Source organism: Cervus canadensis, chromosome 3, assembly GCF_019320065.1.
Source record: "Cervus canadensis isolate Bull #8, Minnesota chromosome 3, ASM1932006v1, whole genome shotgun sequence".
Taxonomy (NCBI): domain Eukaryota; kingdom Metazoa; phylum Chordata; class Mammalia; order Artiodactyla; family Cervidae; genus Cervus; species Cervus canadensis.
This window is the reverse complement of record NC_057388.1, coordinates 62,167,628-62,189,816: the sequence shown is the minus strand read 5'-3', so window position 1 is coordinate 62,189,816 and position 22,189 is coordinate 62,167,628. Positions and strand designations below refer to the sequence as shown.

The 22,189-nt window shown below is 40.7% G+C and overlaps 1 protein-coding gene and 1 non-coding gene across 8 annotated transcripts in view; one reads left to right on the top strand and one right to left on the bottom strand.

Moving 5' to 3' along the window:
• The window catches only part of NOD1 (nucleotide binding oligomerization domain containing 1), an 87,769-nt gene that overhangs the window by 41,577 nt on the left and 24,003 nt on the right, over window positions 1-22,189 (bottom strand). For all 7 annotated transcript variants that reach the window (XM_043463284.1, XM_043463279.1, XM_043463277.1 and 4 more), the window contains one exon: window positions 216-313. The gene's annotated coding sequence lies outside the window, so the exon portion shown is untranslated. The remainder of the gene's footprint in view (window positions 1-215; window positions 314-22,189) is intronic.
• Window positions 3,504-3,610, top strand: LOC122438947. The gene has a single exon (XR_006268692.1). It is a non-coding gene; the product is annotated as a U6 spliceosomal RNA (small nuclear RNA).

The following is a 22,189-nucleotide window of genomic DNA, read 5'->3' as shown; positions in this document are numbered from 1 at the left end:
CAAGAGATTCTTATCAAAAGGAATTTGAAGGAATAAAAATGAGTGATTAGCTAGTATTCCACTAAAAGTATGCTGATTGATTAGACTAATTCAGCTTTTTCTACTGTTGTCAATTCTATGACTCACTTAAGAATCCAAAGTTTTAGAAAATTAGTTCCCTTAAGGATACCAGTTGATGATGTTAAATGTATATTTAAACTAGTGGTTAGTAATACCTTTTTAAGTTTCTGGCATATGTTCTTTGAAGTGAGTGAGAATACTATAAAACAACATTCTATCCTTCAATCTTCAATTTCCAATTTCTTTCTGGAATCTGCAAAGTCAAAAAAAAGAGAGAGAAAGAAAGGTTTCTTGAAAACACTCTTGTGCTGCATGGTGAACAAATGAATAAATGAATAAAACTGGAGAAAGTAATTTTTAATACAGAACTGTAGGATCTCAGAGTACTCTTCGTTACCTTCTTCCTTTGGGACTCTGTTTTCCAAATCTTAGTCATTCAGGCACAACACTCACATTTTTTGGCCATAATTGAGTCTCAAAACCAAAGTTATGTGCTTAACTTTTTCCTTTAAATCGACTTTATTTTACTACTCTAACAGACTAATTTTAAAGGGAATTTTATATTACCATTATAACCAAAACACTCACTTGCAATAAATAAAAAAGTAACACAAAAATAAATTCACTAAAGAATAAAACCGTGCTATTGAATTCCAGCTTATTCCAGCTATTGAATTGCCCAGAAAGGCTCTTGGTCTGAGGCCTGTTTTCTCTTAGAAGCATTTGAGAGCTGTTAAAGACAGTAGCACAAGAATGATACTTTCTCTTTGAGCTCATGGTAAATCAGAGAGCTGGAAAGGGAACTAACTGCCTTGTCACTTGGTGAATCGGGGTGTTTTCACACCCTGATGCTGGGAAAGATTGAAGGCAGGAGGAGAAGGGGGCGGCAGAGGATGAGATAGCTGGATGGCATCAACCGACTCAATGGACATGAGTTTGAGTAAACTCCAGGAGCTGGCGATGGACAGGGAGGCCTGGTGTGCTGCAGTCCATGGGGTCACAAAGAGTCGGACACAATTGAGCAACTGAACTGAACTCCATTCTTATCAGGGCTTGGAATGGGTGTTACACAAGGGCCTTCATTCCTCCGCTCCCAATCCTCATACATCTTCACTGTGGGTCTCATTTCATTCCTGGCTTCTAACTCTTCCAAGCCTGTGATTCCTATAAAACTACTGACATGCCTTCCCAGCCCTTCCCCAGAGTATCACCCATAGCCATCACTACCTCTTACTGCCTGAGGCAGAAATGTAAGGAAAACCTGATTTATGGCCACCTAAGCAAAGGAACAAATTACACATCAGCCAGCTGGCAAGGAGACTAGTTTGAAATTTAATCAGATTTGCAAAGATCTCTCAACTCAGCAGGAACTGAACAAGGTGTGGATGGTGAAAGAGGAAACAAAGAAAGCTGATCCTGCCCTGTTAAACAGAATCCAAGGGTAGACCAAATCTAAATCATGGAACACTCCAGAGAAATGCAGTTCATGGACATTTGGTTACCAGAAGTACTGATGCCAGAAAAGATTGTGAACTGGCTTTTCAGATTAGAGTTTCTCAGAAAGTCAGTGAGATGGGGGTTAAAGAAGTAAGGTCACTCTAACCCTATAAACTCAGACAAAGTAACTACAGGACCTAGTGGTTTAGACTGAATTCCTTTCAACAATTAGACTCAATTTTCAAGCTTGAAAAGATCAGAAAATAAGACACAAAAATGGTTTCGATAGTATGGTGAGGCAAGAACTCTCATACCAGGAATGTAAATCGATGGAAACCTTCTGGAAACACATTTGAAATACATATCAAGAGCCTGTGATAAGTATCAGTTTAACAACTTCTCATTCTAGATCTTGGCCTTATGAAAAGGTTCAGAGGTTCTGACAGTTTTGTGGGGTTTTTTTTAAATAAGGGGCTTCCACTGCCTGTTCTGATAGCATAACTTGCTGTTCCCACAAAGGCCAACTACAGGTGAGTGGATGAGTAGATTGGGGTGCTACATATAGTATGTATTGTAGCACATATAAATGTAGCAAATATGAATGAAATACTAATATGACATGAATGAGTATCAAAGATGTTATGCTGAGAGAAACAAAACTCAAAAGAGTATGGAGTGTATGATTCCATTCATATGATTCTAGAAATCTGAACTAGAAATCAGACCAGTGGTTTCCTGGGTAGGGGGAATAGGAGTAAGGGAGAAATTGAATGCAAAGAGGAATAAGAGAAATTCCTGGGGTGATAGAAGTGTTCTTTACCTTGCACTGCCACAAATACATGTATATCTCACCGACAGATGTCAATCATTTTGCCTTTTCATACTGTTCATGGGGTTCTCAAGGCAAGAATAATGAAGTGGTTTGCTATTCCGTTCTCCAGTGGACCATGTTTTGTCGGGCGCTGACTAGCAGGGACATGCCCTTCAGCTGCTCCATATAGCTGGAGGGCATGCCTGGTGCCCTGGTTGTCCCACTGCTGGTCCTCGTTGAGGGTGAAAACCATCATTGGCCATGGGGTGTCAGTCAATGTGCCACCTGGGGGCTGAGACAAAGGCCCTGCTAGAGAAGTAAAATGGATGAGAATGGGCAAATTTAACTCCGATGACCACTATATCTACTACTGTGGGCAAGAATCCCTTAGAAGGAATGGAATAGCCCTCATAGTCAACAGAAGAGTCTAAAATGCAGTACTTGGATGCAATCTCAAAAATGACAGAATGATCTCTGTTCATTTCCAAGGCAAACCATTCGGTATCACAGTAATTCAAGTCTTTGCCCCAACCACTGATGCCAAGAAGCTAAAGTTGAATGGTTCTATGAAGACCTACAAGACCTTTTAGAATTAACACCAAAGAAGATGTCCTTTCATCATAGGAGACTGGAATGCAAAGGTAGGAAGTCAAGAGATACCTGGAGTAACAGGCAAGTTTGGCCTTGGAGTACAGAATGAACAGGGCAAAGGCTAACAGAGTTTTGCCAAGAGAACGCACTGCTCATAGCAAACACCCTTTTCTGACAACACAAGAGATGACTCTACACATGGACAACACCAGATGGTCAACACCGAAATCAGATTGATTACATTCTTTGTAGCTGAAGATGAAGAAGCTCTATACAGTCAGCACAAACAAGTCCAGGAACTGACTGTGGCTCAGATCATCAGCTCCTTATTGCAAAATTCAGGCTCAAATTGAAGAAATTTGGGCAAACCACCAGACCATTCAGTATGATCTAAATCAAATCCCTTATGATTATAAAGTGGAGGTGGCGAACACATTCAAGGGACTAGATCTGGTAGACAGAGTACCTGAAAAACTATGGATGGAGGTTTGTAACACTGTACAGGAGGTGGTGACCAAAACCACACCAAAGAAAAAGAAATGCAAGAAGGCAAAAGTGGTTGTCTGAGGAGCCCGTACAAATAGCTGAGAAAAGAAGAGAAGCAGTGCTCGCTTCGGCAGCACATATACTAAAATTGGAACGATACAGAGAAGATTAGCATGGCCCCTGCGCAAGGATGATACGCAAATTCGTGAAGCGTTCCATATTTTTGCATAAAAAAAAAAAAAGAAGAGAAGCAAAAGGCAAAGGAGAAAAGGAAAGATATACCCAAATGAATGCAGAGTTCCAGAAAACAGCAAGGAGAGACAGGAAAGCCTTCTTAAGTGAACAATGCAAAGAAATAGATGAAAACAATAGAATGGGAAAGACTAGAAATCTCTTTAAGACAATCCCTTAAGAGAAAATAGAACTGCCATATGACCCAGCAATCCCACTTCTGGGCATACACACTGAGGAAACCAGATCTGAAAGAGACACGTGCACCCCAATGTTCATCGCAGCACTGTTTATAATAGCCAGGACATGGAAGCAACCTAGATGCCCATCAGCAGATGAATGGATAAGGAAGCTGTGGTACATATACACCATGGAATATTACTCAGCCGTTAAAAAGAATTCATTTGAATCAGTCCTAATGAGATGGATGAAACTGGAGCCCCTTATACAGAGTGAAGTAAGCCAGAAAGATAAAGAACATTACAGCATATATGGAATTTAGAAAGATGGTAATGATAACCCTATATGCAAAACAGAAAAAGAGACACAGAAATACAGAACAGACTTTTGAACTCTGTGGGAGAATGTGAGGGTGGGATATTTCAAAAGAACAGCATGTATACTATCTATGGTGAAACAGATCACCAGCCCAGGTGGGATGCATGAGACAAGTGCTCGGGCCTGGTGCACTGGGAAGACCCAGAGGAATCGGGTGGAGAGGAGGTGGGAGGGGGGATCGGGATGGGGAATACGTGTAAATCTAAAAAAAAAAAAAAAAAAAAAAAAAAGAGATACCAAGGGAACATTTCATGCAAAGATGGGCTCCATAAAGGACAGAAACAGCAACAACATAACAGAAGCAGAAGATGTTAAGAAGAAGTGTCAAGAATACACAGTTCAGTTGCTCAGTCATGTCCGACTCTTTGTGACTCCATGGACTGCAGCACACCAGGCCTCCCTGTCCAACACCAACTCCTGGAGTTTACCCAAACTCATGTCTATTGAGTCGGTGATGCCATCCAACCATCTCATCCTCTGTCATCCCCTTCTCCTCCTGCCGTCAATCTTTCCCAGCATCAGGGTCTTTTCAAATGAGTTGGTTCTTTGCATCAGGTGGCCAAAGTACTGGAGTTTCAGCTTCAACATCAGTCTTCCCAATGAACACTCAGGACTGATCTCCTTTAGGATGGACTGGTTGGATCTCCTTGCAGTCCAAGAGACTCTCAAGAGTCTTCTCCAACACCACACTTCAAAAGCATCAATTCTTCAGTGCTCAGCTTTCTTTACAGTCTGAGTCTCACATCTGTATATGACTACTGGAAAAACCATAGCCTTGACTAGATGGACCTTTGTTGACAAAGTAATGTCTCTGCTTCTGAAAATGCTGTCTAGGTTGGTCCTAACTTGCCTTCCAAGGAGTAAGCGTCTTTTAATTTCATTGCTGCAGTCACCATCTGCGGTGATTTTGTAGCCCCCCAAAATAAATTGAATACTATTTCCACTGTTTCCCCATCTATTTGCCATGAAGTGAATACATTCTATTTGCCAGAATATACAGAAGAACTGAAAAAAAAAAAAAAAAGTCTTAATGAACCAGATAACCATGATGGTGTGGTCAATCACCTACAGCCAGACATCCTGAAATGTGAAGTCAAGTGGGCCTTAGGAAGCATTACTACAAACTAAGCTAGTGGAGGTGATGGAATTCCAGTTGAGCTATTTCAAATCCTGAGAGATGATGCTGTGAAAGTGCTGCACTCAATATGTCAGCAAATTTGGAAAACTCAGCAGTGGCCACAGAATTGGAAAAGATCAGTTTTCATTCCAATCCCAAAGAAAAGCAATGCCAAAGAATTGTGCAGAAACTACAGCACAATTGCATTCATTTCACATGCTAGTAAGATTAGGCTCAAAATCCTTCAAACTAGGCTTCCGCAGTACATAAACTGAAAACTTCCAGATGTACAAGCTGGATTTATAAAGGCAGGGGAACTAGAGATCAAACTGCAACATCCACTGGATCATAGAAAAATCAAGGCATGCCCCCCAAAAATCTACTTCTGCTTCATTGACTACATTAATGCCTTTGACTGTGTGGGTCACAACAAACTGTGGAACATTCTTCGATAGATGGGAATACCAGACCACCTTATCTGCCTCCTGAGAAATATGTATGCAGGTCAAGAAGCAACAGTTAGAACTGGGCATGAAACAACTGATTGGTTCAAAATTGGGAAAGGCGTACGTCAAGGGTGTATATTGTCACTCTGCTTATTTAACGCATGTGCAGAGTACACCAAGAAGGAAATGGCAACCCACTCCAGTATTCTTGCCTGGAGAATCCCATCGATGGAGGAGCCTGGCGGGCCGTGGTCTATGGGGTCACAGAGAGTCGGACACGACTGAAGTGACTGAGCATGCATGCATGCAGAGTACATCATGCGAAACGCTGGGCTGGATGAGGCTCAAGCTGCAATCAAGATTGCTAGGAGAAATATCAATAACTTCAGATATGCAGATGACACTACGCTAATGGCAGAAAGTGAAGAGGAACACAAGAGCCTCTTGATGAAGGTAAAAGAGAAGAGTGAAAAAGTTCCCTCAAACTCAACATTCAAAAAACTAAGATTATGGCATCTGGCCCCATCACTTCATGGCAAGTAGATTGGGGGAAAAAATGGAAACAGTGACAGATTTCATTTTCTTGGGCTCCAAAATCACTGTGGACGGTCACTGCAGCCACGAAATTAAAAGACGCTTGCTCCTTGGAAGAAAAGCTATGACAAACCTAGCCAGAGTATTAAAAAGCCAAGATGTCACTTTGCCAACAAAGGTTCATATAGTCAAAGCTATGGTGTTTCCAGTAGTCATATATGGATGTGAGAGTTGGATCATAAAGAAGGCTGAGCACTGAAGAATTGATGCTTTTGAACTGTGGTGTAAGAGAAGACTCTTGAGAGTCTTTTGGACTGCAAGATCAAACCAGTCAATCCTAAAGGAAATCAGTCCTGAATGTTCATTGGAAGGGCTGATACTGAAGCTGAAACTCCAATACTTTGACCACCTGATGGGAAGAAATGACTCATTGGAAAAGACCCTGATACTGGGAAAGATTGAAGGCAGGAGAAGGGGACAACAGAGGATGAGATGGTTGGATGGCAACACCGACTCAATGGACTTGAGTTTGAGTAAACTCCGGGTGATAATGAAGGACAGGAGAGCCTGTGGTGCTGCAGTCCCTGGGGTTGCAAAAAGTCAGACATGACTTAGCAACTGAACAACAGCACATATATATGAATGCATGTATCACTATGCATAGATATGTATTTACATGCATATATCACATATGTGTTGGAGTAGAAAATGGCAACCCACTCCAGTGGGTAGGTTGGAAAATTCCATGGACAGAAGAGCCTGGCAGGCTACAGTCTGTGCAAAGAGTCAGACATGACTGAACATGCACACACATCACATGTGTATGCATATGCAACATGTGTGTATGTATATTATGCATGCACACATATATACATATGCTGCTGCATGCTGCTAAGTCGCTTCAGTTGTGTCTGACTCTGTGAGACCCCACAGACGGCAGCCCACCAGGCTCTGCTGTCCCTGGGATTCTCCAGGCAAGAACACTGGAGTGGGTTCCATTTCCTTCTCCAATACATGAAAGTGAAAAGTGAAAGTGAAGTCACTCAGTCGTGTCCGACTCTTAGCAACTCCATGGACTGCAGCCTACCAGGCTCCTCCATCCATGGGATTTTCCAGGCAAGAGTACTGGAGTGGGGTGCCATTGCCTTCTCTGATATATACACACATATATACACATACACCATTAATATCATTAGTGTTAGTTGCTCAGTCATGTCCAACTCTTTGTGACCCCATGGGCTGTAGCCTGTCAGGCCCCTGTGTCCATGGATTTCTCCAGGCAAGAATATTGGAGTGGGTTGCCAGTCCCTTCTCCAGGGGATAGTCCCGACCCAGGGATTATATATACAAATATGATTTGTCAAAAGTCTACCTGTACACTTAAAATCTATGAGTACTACTATATGAAATAATACTTCACTGAAGTTTATTTTCTTTAAAGTCAAAATATATTTCCAGATAAATAAAAACTGAAAGATCTTGTGGCCAGTGTACCTGCACTAAAATAAGTACTGAACAGCTTTTTTAGGTAGAAGAAAAGTGATTTTAAACCCAAACAAAATGAGAACAGAAAATTTTAATACGTGGTTAAATATAAATGTGTATTGACTGAACAAAACAATACTTACCTTGTGGGGTTTAAAATATATGTAGAATTAACATTTAAACAAGGGAAACACTTCAAGATGGCAGAGTGGAAAGACCCTGAGCTTACCTCCTCTTACAGGCACACCAAAATCACAACTATTTGCAGAACAACCATTGTTGAAAACGACTAAAACCTACCAGAAAATTTCTTCTACAACTAGAGGTATAAAGATGGAAGCACAGAGAGGCAGGCAGGAGGTGCAGAGTTGCTATACAGTCAAGTCCCACATCCCCCAGTGGGCGATCCACAAACAGGAGAATAATTAGGACTGCATGGTTCTCCCAAAGGGGTGAGAGATCCGAGCTCCATGTCAGGCTCCGCAACCTGAGAGTCCTACACAGGAAGATGAGCCCTCAGAACATCTGGCTTTGAAGGCCAGTGGGGCTTATTTCTGAGAGTCCCACAGGACTGGGAGAAATAGAGACCTTACTTTTAAAGGGCACAAACAAAATCTCACATGCTCTAGAACCCAGGGCAGAAGCAGTAACCTACCTGCTATTCCTGGAGAGTCTCCCGGAGTGGCAGAAGGCAATTGTAGCTCGCCCTGGGAACACAGACACTGGCAACAGCCATTCTGGGGGGCTCTTTTACCTCATGAACACTGGTGCTGGCAAGTGTCATTCCGGAATCCTCCCTTGAGCTTATCAGCCCCAGGCCCCAGCCCCACATGGGGCTACAGGCACTGAGCGGTCTGTAGGGACAGTGCCGGGACAGCTCAGGCCAAGCAACTAACTGGGCATGGACACAGCCCCAGCTAGCAGTAGAGAGGCTGCTCTAACACCCCTAGATCCACAGCTGTCTCTGGACACAGCTCTGCCCAGCACAGGGTCCAGAATCCAGCTCCATGCATCAGTACACAGGCAGTAGAACCAAGACCATCAGGGCCCTCCAGCCAGAGACCCTGGGACCCAGCTCCACCCAGAGCAGTCTGGAACCAGCCCTAGAATCCCCAAGGCACCAGCCCTGCCCACCGGTGAGCCTGCTCTAGCCTCTCATCCAGCTCCACCCACCAGTAGGCAGACATGAGTCACAAGAAAACTACAGTCCCGCCATCTCCAGACCTGGCACACTCACTAGCTGTCCAGATCCTGCCCTGGGCCAGTTGGGCCCAGGACCTGCCCACTAGCAGGCCAACACAAGATTCAAGACACCCCAGACCCTGCAGTCAATCATGTCAGGAAGTGGCCCCACCCACCAATGATCTGACACCTGCTCTGGGACCCTTTGACCCTGAAACCAGACTCCAGGGCGCAGCTCTGCTCACCAGTGGATGAGCAATGGCCCGTGAGGTCTCCTGGATCCTGTCTCCACCCATCAGGACCCCAGCACAAGTATAGATCCCTGGGAGTTCTGCAGCCAGCGGCCTCATGAACCAGTCCCACCAATGAGTGGCTAGCAGCCTCTGCACAAGCCACGAACTGGCAACCAAAGAAACCAGGGGTTAACCAAGCTCACTAGACTACTCACATAGTCAGCGCACCACAACAGAAAGACCCATGCATCCCTCATGGGGGAACCCCTAGAGCATATAACTCTGGTGGTGAAAGGGAAGTATCCCGGGACACATAGGATGCCTATGAAAAGCACCTCCTTCAAGGTTGGGAAATGTAAACAACCCATCAGACACATAAAAAGAAAAAAAGCAACTTAGACAAAATGAGGCAACATTAGAACATGTTCCAAATTAAGAAACAAGATAAAACCCCAGAAAAAGAACTAAGTAGACATAGACAATCTACCTGAGAAAGAGTTCAATGTAGTGATCATAAAGATGATCATAGAACTTGCAACAATCGATGCACAGAACAAGAATTTAGGAGTTTTTAACAAACAGAAAATATAAAAAATAACCAAAATGGCATGAAGAATGCAATAACTAAAATGAAATATACACTAGAAGAACCAACAATAGACTAAATGATACAGAGGACTGGATCAACGAGCCAGAAGATAGTAGCAGAAATCACTGATGCTTAATATAAAAAAGAAAAAAGTATGAAAAGAATGAAGACCTCTGGGAAAACATCAAGCACACTAATATTTGCATTATAGGGGTCCCACAAGGAGAAGAAAGAAAATAAGGCTGAAAACAGAATTGAAGGCATACTGACCGAAAACTTTCTTCACTTGGGAAAGGAAACAGACATCCAGGTCCAGGAAGTGCAAAGAATCCCAAACAGAATCAACCCAAAGGAAACACAACACACCTTATAATTAAAATGGCAAACCCTGATGATAAAGAGAGAATATTAAGAGCAGCAATGGAAAAGCAACACATTATGTATATGGGAACACACATAAGGCTATCAGCTGACTTTTTAGCAGAAACTCTGCTCCAACAGACTGGTTCCAAATAGGAAAAGGAGTACGTCAAGGCTGTATATTGTCACTCTGCTTATTTAACTTATATGCAGAGTACATCATGAGGAACGCAGCGCTGGAAGAAGCACAAGCTGGAATCAAGATTGCCGGGAGAAATGTCAATAACCTCAGATATGCAGATGACACCACCCTTTGGGCAGAAAGTGAAGAAGAACTAAAGGGCCTCTTGATGAAAGTGTAAGAGGAGAGTGAAAAAGTTGGCTTAAAGCTCAACATTCAGAAAACTAAGATCACGGCATCTGGTCCCATCACTTCATGTCAAATAGATGGGAAATAGTGGAAACAGTGGCTGACTTTATTTTTGGGGGCTCCAAAATCACTGCAGATGGTGACTGCAGCCATGAAATTAAAGGACGCTTACTCCTTGGAAGGAAAGTTATTACCAACCTAGATAGCATATTAAAAAGCAGACATATTACTTTGCCAACAAAGATCCATTTAGTCAAGGCTATGGTTTTTCCAGTGGTCATGTATGGATGTGAGAGTTGGACCATAAAGAAAGCTGAGCACCAAAAAATTGATGCTTTTGAACTGTGGTGTTGGAGAAGACTCTTGAGAGTCCCTTGGACTGCAAGGAGATCCAACCAATCCATCCTGAAGGAGATCAGTCCAGGATGTTCATTGAAAGGACTGATGTTGAAGCTGAAACTCCAATACTTTGGCCACCTCATGCGAAGAGCTGACTCATTGGAAAAGACTCTGATGCTGGGAGGGGTTGGGGGTAGGAAGAGAAGGGGACGACAGAGGATGAGATGGCTGGATGGCATCACTGACTCAATGGACATGAGTTTGAGTAAACTCTGCGAGTTGGTGATGGAGAGGGAGGCCTGGCGTGCTGCGATTCATGGGGTCACAAAGAGTTGGACACGACTGAACTGAACTGCAGGTCAGAAGGGAATGGCACAACATATTTAAAATGATGATAGGGAAAAACCTACAACTAAGAATACTCTATCCAGAAAGTAATCAGGACAAGCCCTGTGCTGCTGGAAGGAAGCTGTGAAAGAGCAAAGTTTCCTGCACCGTGGGAAGACCCCTCCCTGGTGGGGAGATCTACAGGGACAGAAAGGGAGCTTCGGAGCCTTGGAGGAGAGTGCAGCAGCCGGAGCAGAGGGAGAACTGCACAGGTGGTCAGGCCTCTGCCCCGTGTTCCCCAGTTTGAGACATGCGTCTGCTGGGGTGGGTGGGAGCTGGCTGCATTCCCCAGTCTGAGACATGTGTCTATCAGGGTGGGTGGGAGCTAGGTGCTGGAACTTGGGCTTTGGAGATCAGAACCAGGGAGAGGATTGGGGTAGGCTCTGTGGAAACAGCCTGGGCTGGGGCTGGAATCCACTGAGCCTATGGCTAGGGGTGTACACAGGGGAAGCCTGGGCCACCTTAAAAGCCAGTTGCCACTGTCTGGAAAGTGTGCAGTGGGAGGGGAGGGACCTGAATTTCAGCCTTTATTCCTGTGCATGAGCTCAGAGGTGACAGGGTGGCGCCGGCCCAGGCTCTAGCAGCAGTCATGAGCTATGACCACTACAGGAGTGGTCAGGAACCACTGTTGCCGCCTGCCCGGACACCAGGCATGGTTGCAAGTTACTACCACCCACCTTCACAGATTCCAGGAGTTGTCAAGAATAGCCACTGCTCCCATCACATTCTCTGGGGGCACACCTGAGCCACCACTGCTGCCAAGAACCCCAAAACCAAGCACCAGACACCACATCTGCACACCCTCTATCAAGGGGATAACAACACACACACACCAAGAAAATAGAGGACAGGCACCCATACTAAAATACAAACTTTGCACCGAATATATTAAACCCACACAAGTTACACAAGGATGTCTCCACATAGAAATAGCCCTCCCAGACCACAGTAGATAATTGTTTTTCCTAAACTCACAGAGTAAGAGAAATATAAGCAAAATGAAGAAGCAAAGGAATCCAGGTAGAAAACCAAGAGCATTCCCCTGAAAGGACAAACAATAAAGCAGACCTCTTCAGTCTATATAGACACTGGTTCAAAAAGGAGATAATGAAAATATGAAGGAATTAAGAAAGGCTGTCAACAAAAATACAGAGTACTGTAACAAGGAACTAGTAACTATAAAGAGGAAGCAAGAAAAATTACATAAACCAACTGCAGGGAATCCCCTGGTGGTCCAGTGGTTAGGGTTTGATGGGGCCTGGTTCAGTTCCTGGTTGGGGAACTGAGATCCCACAAGCCACATAGTGTGATCAAAAAAGAAAAAGGAAAACTCATTTGCAGAGATGAGAGCTGCATAAAGGCAATGAAAAGCACAATGACTAATGCAGAAAAATAAGTAAGTGACCTGGAAGATAGAATAATGGAAATCATCCAGTCAGGACATCAGACAGAAAGCCAAATGAAAAAAAACAAAAACAAAAATCTATTTAAGAGACTATGGGATAATATAAAGCATGTCAATCTATGCATGATAGGGATTCCAGAAGGGAAAGAGAAAAGGGGGTCCAAAATGTATTTGAAAAATTATGGCTGAAAACTCCCCAGTCCTAAAGAAGGAAACAGATAACCACGTACAGAAAGCACAAAGGGTCCCCAACAAGATAAACAGGCTTACACCATGACATCTAAAAAGGGACAAAGTTAAAGAGAGGATTCTAAAGGCAGCAAAAGAAAGACAAAGTTAATTACAAGAGAACCCCCAATAAGGCTAACAGATGATTTTTCTACAGAAGCATTGCAAGCCAGAAAGGAGTGGCAAAATACACTACAAGTTCTAAAGGGGAAAAATCTGCAACCTAGGATACTCTACCCAGCAAGGTTATCATTTAGAATATAAGGAAAGATAAAGAGCTTCTCAAACAAAAGCAAAAACTAGAAGAGTACAGCAATACTAAACCTATCCTAAAGGAAACATTGAAAGATATTCTCTGAATAGAAAAGAAGAATCTATAATAGAAAAGAAAAAAATCACAAATGGAAAATAAATCACGTAAACCAGATTAATACATTTTCTGTGAAAGTGATGATAACCACAATGAACAGCAAAAGGATGAACATGAAGATGTAAAAGAGGACCTCAAAATCATAAAATATGGGGGCAGAAAGTCAGAAAATGTAGATTTCCTCCCCCTCCCAAGAATGTGTTTGAGCCTATATGACTACCAATCTAAGGCAAGTAGATATAGGAAGTGGTATAACACGTTTAAAAAACAGGTTAATCACATATCAAAAACACACAATTGATTCACAAAAACCAGAAAGAAGAGAACATAAGTATAATACAAGAGAAAATCAAATGACAAAAGGATACAAAAGGATAAACAAAAACAGAAAGGGACAAAGAAAAAATATAAAATCAATGGGAAAATAAGGTTTAAAATGGAAATAAATACATATCTATCAATAATTACCTTTAATGTCAGTGGACTAAATGTTCCGATCAAAAGACATTTAGAGTGGTAGACTGGAAATAAAAGAAAAACAAGAGTCTACAATATGTTACCTACAAGAGATCCACTTTACGGCAAAGGATACACATAGACTGAAACTGAAGGGGTGGGAAAAGATAATCTGTGAAAAAGAAAATGACAACAAAGTAGGGATTGCAATATTAGTGAGACAAAATAGACCTTAAAACAAAGACTATAAAGAAAGATAAGGGATATTATAAAATGATAAAAGATAAATACAAGAATTTTGTACTCATCAACATATATGCACCCAAATACATAAACATAGGAGCACCCAAATACATAAAGCCATGCTAAAACATTAAATGAGAAATTGACAGGAATACAGTGGTAATAGGAGGCTCACATCGATGGACAGATCTTCCAGACAGATAATCAATAAGGAAACAGAGGTCCTAAATGATACAATAGAACAATTAGACCTAATTGATATTTTACATTAAAAAAATAGAATACACATTCTTTTCAAGTGCACACAGAACATTCTCTAGGACTGACCACATACAAGGGCCTGAAACAAGCCTCAAAAAATTTAAGAGTACAGAAATTATTTCAAACATCTTTTCTGACCACAATGAAACTAAAAATTAACCACAGAAAAAGAAATGAGAAAAAATTACATGGAGACTAAACAAAATGGTACTAAAAAAGATCAACGAGTCAACAATGAAATCAAAGTGGTAACTAAAATATACCTTGAGACAAATGACAATGAAAACACAACCACGCAAAATCTATGGGATGCAGCATACGTAGTTCTTAGAGGGAAGTTCATGGTGATACAGGCCTTTCTCAAAAAAACAAGGAAAATCTCAAATAAACCACCTCAGCCACCACATAAAAGATTTAGGAAAAGAAGAGCAAACAAAACCTAAAGTCAGCAGAAAGAAGGAAATAATAGGATCAGAGAGGAAATAAAATAGAGATTAAAAAAACCAAGACCTGGTTCTTTGAAAGGATAAGCAAAATTGACAAACTTCTGGCAAAGCTTACCAAGAAGAATAGAGAGAGAACTGGAATAAACAAATCAAGAAATAAAAAAGACATAATAACTGATACCACAGAAATACAAAAAACCATAAAGGAATACTATGAGCAATTATATGCCAACAAATCTGACAACTTAGAAGAAATGGACAAGTTTCTAGAAACATGCAGCCCACCAAAACTGAATTGAGAAGACATAGATAATTTGAAGAAACCAATTACCAGAAGTGAAATAGAATCTGTAATTTAAAAATTCCCTATGAAGTCCAGGACCAAATGGCTTTACAGATAAATTCTACCAAACAAAAGAAGAACTTGTACCAATCTTTCTCAAATTCTTCCAAAAAACTGAAGAGGAGAGACACTCCTAAGGACACTCAATGAAGCCACTATCACTCTGATACCAAAACCAGACAAAGAACCCAGAAAAACAGAAAATTACAGGCCAATATCTTTGAAGAATACAGATGCAAAAATTTTCAATAAAATATTGGAAAACAAAATCCAACAACACATAAAAAGGATCATACTCCATGACCAAGTGGGATTCAGTCCAGGTTCACAGGTTCCAGGTTCAATATATGCAAATTAATCAATATGATACACCACATAAACAAAAGAAAAGACAAAAAACACATGCTTATCTCAATAGATGCCGAAAAAGCATTTGATGAAATCTACTATCCATTCATGATAAAAACTCATCAAAGTGGGTATCAGTTCAGTTCAATCGCTCAGTTGTGTCCAACTCTTTGCAACCCCATGGACTGCAGCATGCCAGGCCTCCCTGGACATCACCAACTCCCAGAGCTTGTTCAAACTCATGTCCATTGAGTTGGTGATGCCATCCAACCATCTCATCCTCTGTCGTCTCCAAAGTGGGTATAGAGAGAACCTATCTCAAAAGTTAGTAAAAGTTATTTATGACAAACCCACAGCCAATATAATACTCAATGGTGAAGAGCTGAAAACTTTCCTGCTAAAATCTGGAACAAGACAGTTCACTTCAGTCGCTCAGTTGTGTCCAACTCTTCCTGACCCCATGAACTGCAGCACACCAGGCCTCCCTGGCCAACACCAACTCCCAGAGTTTACCAAAACTCATGTCCATTGAGTCGGTGATGCCATCCAACCATTTCATCCTCTGTTATCCCCTTCTCCTCCAGCCCTCAATCTTTCCCAGTATCAGGGTATTTTCAAATGAATTGGTTCTTCACATCAGGTGGCCAAAGTTTCAGCTTCAACATCAGTCCTTCCAATGAACATTCAGGACTGATTTCCCTTAGGATGGACTGGTTGGATCTCCTTGCAGTCAAAGGGACTCTCAAAAGTCTTCTCCAACACCACAATTCAAAAGCATCAATTCTTCAGTGGTCAATTTTCTTTACAGTCCAACTCTCACATCCATACATGACTACTGGAAAAACCATAGCTTTGACTAGACGGACCTTTGTTGACAAAGTAATATCTCGGCTTTTGAATATGCTGTCTAGGTTGGTAATAACTTTCCTTCCAAGGAGTAAGTGTCTTTTAATTTCATGGCTGCAGTCACCATCTGCAGTTATTTTAGAGCCCAAAAACATAAAGTCTGCCACTGTTTCCCCATCTAATTGCCATGAAGTGACGGGACCGGATGCCATGATCTTAGTTTTCTGAATGTTGATCTTTAAGCCAACTTTTTCACTCTCCTCTTGCACTTTCATCAAGAGGCTCTTTAGTTCTTCTTCACTTTCTGCCATAAGGGTGGTATCATCTGCATATCTGAGGTTATTGATATTTCTCCTGGCAATCTTGATTCCAGCTTGTGCTTCTTCCAGCCCAGCATTTTCATGATGTACTCTGCATATAAGGTAAATAAGCAGGGTGACAATATACAGCCTTGATGTACTCCTTTTCCTATTTGGAACCAGTCTGTTCTTCCATGTCCAGTTCTAACTGTTGCTTCCTGATTTGCATACAGGTTTCTCAAGAGGCAGGTCAGGTGGTCTGGTATTCCCATCTCTTTCAGAATTTTCCACAGTTTATTGTGATCCACACAGTCAAAGGCTTTGGCGTAGTCAATACAGCAGAAATAGATGTTTTTCTGGAATTCTCTTGCTTTTTCGATGATCCAGCAGATGTTGGCAACTTGATCTCTGGTTGCTCTGCCTTTTCTAAAACCAGCTTGAACATCTGGAAGTTCACGGTTCACGTGCTTTTGAAGCCTGGCTTGGAGAATTTTGAGCATTACTTCACTAGCGTGTGAGATGAGTGCAATTGTGCAGTAGCTTGAGCATTCTTTGGCATTGCCTTTCTTTGGGATTGGAATGAAAACTGACCTTTTCCAGCTCTGTGGCCACTGCTGAGTTTTCCAAATTTGCTGACATATTGAGTGCAGCACTTTCACAGAATCATCTCTCAGGATTTGAAATAGCTCAGCTAGAATTCCATCACTTCCACTAGCTTTGTTCTTAGTGATGCTTCCTAAGGCCCACTTGACTTCACATTCCAGGATGTCTGGCTCTAGGTGAGTGATCACACCATCATGATTATCCGGGTCGTGAAGTTTTATTTTTGTTCAGTTCTTCTGTGTATTTTTGCTACCTCTTCGTAATATCTTCTGCTTCTGTTAAGTTCATACCATTTCTGTCCTTTATTGAACCCATATTTGCATGAAATGTTCCCCTGGTATCTCTAATTTTCTTGAAGAGATCTCTAGTCTTTCCCTTTCTATTGTTTTCCTCTATTTCTTTGCACTGATCGCTGAGGAAGGCTTTCTTATCTCTCCTTGCTATTCTCTGGAACTCTGCATTCAAATGGGTATATCTTTCCTTTTCTCCTTAGCTTTTCACTTCTCTTCTTTTCACAGCTATTTGTAAGGCCTCCTCAGACAGCCATTTTGCTTTTTTGTATTTCTTTTTCTTGCAGATGGTGTTGATCCCTGTCTCCTGTACAATGTCACGAACCTCCGTCTATAGTTCATCAGGTACTCTATCAGATCTAGTCCCTTAAATCTATTTCTCACTTCCAATGTATAATCATAAAGGATTTGATTTAGGTCATACCTGAATGGTCTAGTGGTTTTCCCCACTTTCTTCAATTTAAATCTAAATTTGGCAATAATAAGTTCATGATCTGACCCACAGTCAGCTCCCGGTCTTGTTTTTGCTGACTATATAGAGCTTCTCCATCTTTGGCTGCAAAGAATACAATCAATCTCATTTCAGTGTTGGCCATCTGGTGATGTCCATAGATGCCTATTATCACTTCTATTCAACATAGTATTGGAAGACCTAGCCACAGAAATCACACAAGAAAAAGAAATAAAAGGTATCCAAACTGGAAGGAAGAGATAAAATCACCATTATCTGTAAATGATATGATGCTATATATAGAAAACTCTAGAGACTCCACACAAAAACTACTACAACTGATAAATTCAGCAAAGTATCAAGATAACAAGATTAGCATGTAGAAATCAGTTGCACTTCTTTACACCAACAATGAAATATCAGAAAGACAATGTAAAAAAAAAAAGTATCTTTAAAATTGAAATCCCGGGACTGCCCTGGCAGTCAGGTGGTTAGAACTCGGTGCTCCCAACGCCGAGGGCACAGGTTCAATCCCTGGTCAGGGAACTAAGATCCCACATGCCAAAAAAATAAAAATTAAAAAAAAAAACAACAAAAAACTGAAATCCCCAAAATAAAATATTTAGGAATAAACCTAATCAAGAAGGTGGAAGAGTTACATGCTGAGAACCAAAAAACATTAATAAAGGAAATTCAAGAAGGTTCAAAGAAAACACATCCCATGTTCTTGGAAGAATATTGTTAAAATGGCTACACCACCCAAAACAATCTACAGATTTAATGTGATCCATATCAAATTACCCACAACATTTTCCACAGAACTAGAATAATGCTTAAATTTTATATGGAACCATAAAAGACCCAGAATTGCAAGAGCGATCGTAAAGAAAAAGAAAAAAAGCAGGAAGCATAACCATTCCAGAATTAAGACAATACTACAAAGCTACAGTAATCAAAACAGCATGGTATTAGCACAAAAACAGACATATGGATAAATGGGACAGAATAGAAAGCCAGAAATAAACCTGAACACCAATAGTCAATTAATCTTTAACAACGGAGGCAAGACTATACAATGGGAAAAAGACAGTCTCTTCAGCAAGTGGTGTTGGTAAAGTTAGACAGCTGCATGTAAATTAGTGAAGATAACGACATACCCTCTCACCATACACAAAAAGAAACACAAAATGGCTTAAACACTTAAATATAAGACATGATACCATAAAACTCCTAGCAGAGAACACAGGCAAAACATTCTGATACAGATCATACCAATGTTTTCTTAGATCTGTCTCCCAAGGCAATAAAAATAAAAACAAAAAGAAACAAATGGGACCTAATCAAACTTACAAGCTTTTGCACAACAAAGGAAACCATAAACAAAATGAAAAGACAATGTACAGAATGGGAGAAAATACTTGCAAATGATGGGACAGACAAGGGTTTAGTTTTCAATATATACAAATTGCTTTTGCTATTGAGTTACATAAGCTAACAACCCAACTGAAAAATGTGCAGAAGATCTAAATAGACGTTTCTCTGAAGAAGAAACACAGATGGTCAATAAACACATGAAAAGATGCTCAACATTGCTAATTATTAGAGAAATGCAAATCAAAGCTACAATGACGTACCACCTCACACCAGTCAGAATGGCCATCATTAAAAAGTCTACAAATAACAAAATAATGGAGAGAGTATGGAGAAAAGGGAACCCTCCTATACTGTTGGTGGGAATGTAAGTTGGTGCAGCCACTGTGGAGAACAATATGGAGGCGCCTCAGAAAACTAAAAATAGAATTACCATATGTTCCAGCAATGTCACTCCTAGGCATATAACCAGACAGTAGTATAATTCAAAAAGATATATATATACCCCTATGTTCATACCAGCACTACTCACAATAGCCAAAACATGGAAGCAACCTAAATGTCCATCAACAGAAAGATGGATAAAGAAAATGTGGTACATATACACAATGGAATACTAGTCAGCCATAAAGAGTAAAATAATGCCATCTGCAGCAACATGGATGCAACTAGAGATTATCATACAAGGTAAGTCAGACAGACAAATATTATATGGTATCACTTATATGTGGAATCTAAAATATGACACAAATGAATCTATGAAACACAAAAGAATCATGGACATAGAGAACAGACTGGTGGCTGCCAAGGAGGAGAGGGAGTAGGGTAAGGATGGATTGAGAATTTGGAATCAGCAGATGTTAAGCTTTTATATACAGAATGGATAAACAACAATGCCCCACTGTATAGCATAGACAACTATGTTTGGTATCCTATGATAAACCATAATGGAAAATATAAAAAATAATGCATATATATGTACAAATAAATCACTTTGCTATACAATAGTAATCAATACAATATTGTGAATTAATTATGTTTCCATTTTTCTTAAAAAAAGGAAAAATACTGATGTCATTCTTCATGGAACTAGAACTTCTTATATTTGTATGGAAAAACAAAACACCCTGAATAGCCAAAATAATCTTGAAAAAGAGCAGAACTGAAGGAATCCCACTCCCTGACTTCAGACAACAAGGCTACAGTAATCAAAAGTAATCAAAAGAGTGTGGTACTGGCACATAAATATATAGATCAATGGAACAGAATAGAGCGCCTAGAAATAAACCCATACACTTACAACTATTTTATGACAAAGGAGGCAAGAATACACAATGGATGAAAGACAAGTCTCTTCAGTAACTGGTGCTGGGAAAACTGGACAGCTACACACAAAAGAATGAAATTTAAAACATTCTCTAACACCATATGGGATTTTCCAGGTGGTTCTGTGATAAAGAATTCACCTGCCATGTAGGAGGCCACAGGAGATGCAGGTTCCATCCCTGGGTCAGGAAGATCCCTGGAGGAGGAAATGACACTCCAGCATTCTTGCCAGGATAACTGTATGGACAGAGGAGCTTGGCAGGCTACAGTCCATGGGGTTGCAAAGAGTCAGACACAACTGGGTGCCTGAGCACACACACACCATCGCCATATAGAAATATAAATTTTAAATGAAGTAAAGACCTAAATGTAAGACCAGAAACCATACAACTCTTAGGAGAAAACAGAAATGGAATACTCTGTGACATAAATCACAGCAATATTTTTTTTGGATCTGTCTCCTAAAGCAAAGGAAATAAAAGCAGAAATAAACAAACGGGACACACTTAAACTTAAGAGCTTTTGCACAGCAAAGGAAACATCAACAAAACAAAACGGCAATCTACTGAATTGGGGGAAACATTTACAAATAATAATGGGCTGGCCAAAAAGTTCATTTGGGTTCTATAAGATGTTATAGAAAAATATGAACAGACTTCTTGGCCAACCCAATCTAACTCATGAGGTGTTAACATACAAAATGTACAAACAGCTCATGAAAGTCTACATCAAAAACCAAACGAGTCAGACTTCCCTGGCAGTACAGTGGTTAAGACCCCATGCTTCCACTGCAGGGGATACAGGTTCTACCCCTGGTTGGGGAACTAGGATCCCAAAAGCTGCATGGCATGGCCAAAATAACAAACAAAGAACCCCAAAACAATCCATATTTAAAATGAGCAGAAAAGTTGAATAGACATTTTTTCCAAAGAAGAAAAGGATGGCCCACAGGCATATGAAAAGATGCTCAACATCATTAATCAGAGAAATGTATATTAAAACCACAAAGAGATATCACCTCCTACATGGCAGAATGGTTACCATCACACAGAACACAAATAACAAATGCTGGCAAGGATGTGGTGAAAGAGAACCCTTGTACAAGCTACACCTTAAAGAAAATGACAGGGTTTAATTCACCCAAGTAAGAAATGATATACTAGATACAAACTAATCAAAAGAGATTTGGTAGAGCTATATTAAAATTAAGGTAGAATTTAAGGGAAGAAATGTTACTGGAGGTAAAGGAACATTTCATAATGGTAAAATAATTAATTCTAAAAATGTCACAGAAACTTAATTTTGTATACACATGGTAGCTTATTTTCAAAATATATAAAGCAAAAGTTGACAAACATAAAGAGGAAGGATACACAAATCCACAATCAATGAGGGTTTTCAAACAGTGAAAGTCACTCTGTCTTGTCTGACTCTATGTAGTCCGTGGAATTCTCCAGGCCAGAATACTGGAGTGGGTAGGGTAGCCTTTCCCTTCTCCAGGGGATCTTCCCAACACAGGGATTGAACCCAGGTCTCCTGCATTGCAGGCAGATTTTTTACCAGCTGAGCCACAAGGGAAGCCCTTTCAAACAGTGAAGGACTTCAATGCATTTCTCAGAATAACTGAAAGAATAGACCAAAAAATGAAACAGAATATGGAGAATATGAACAAAATGATCAACAAATC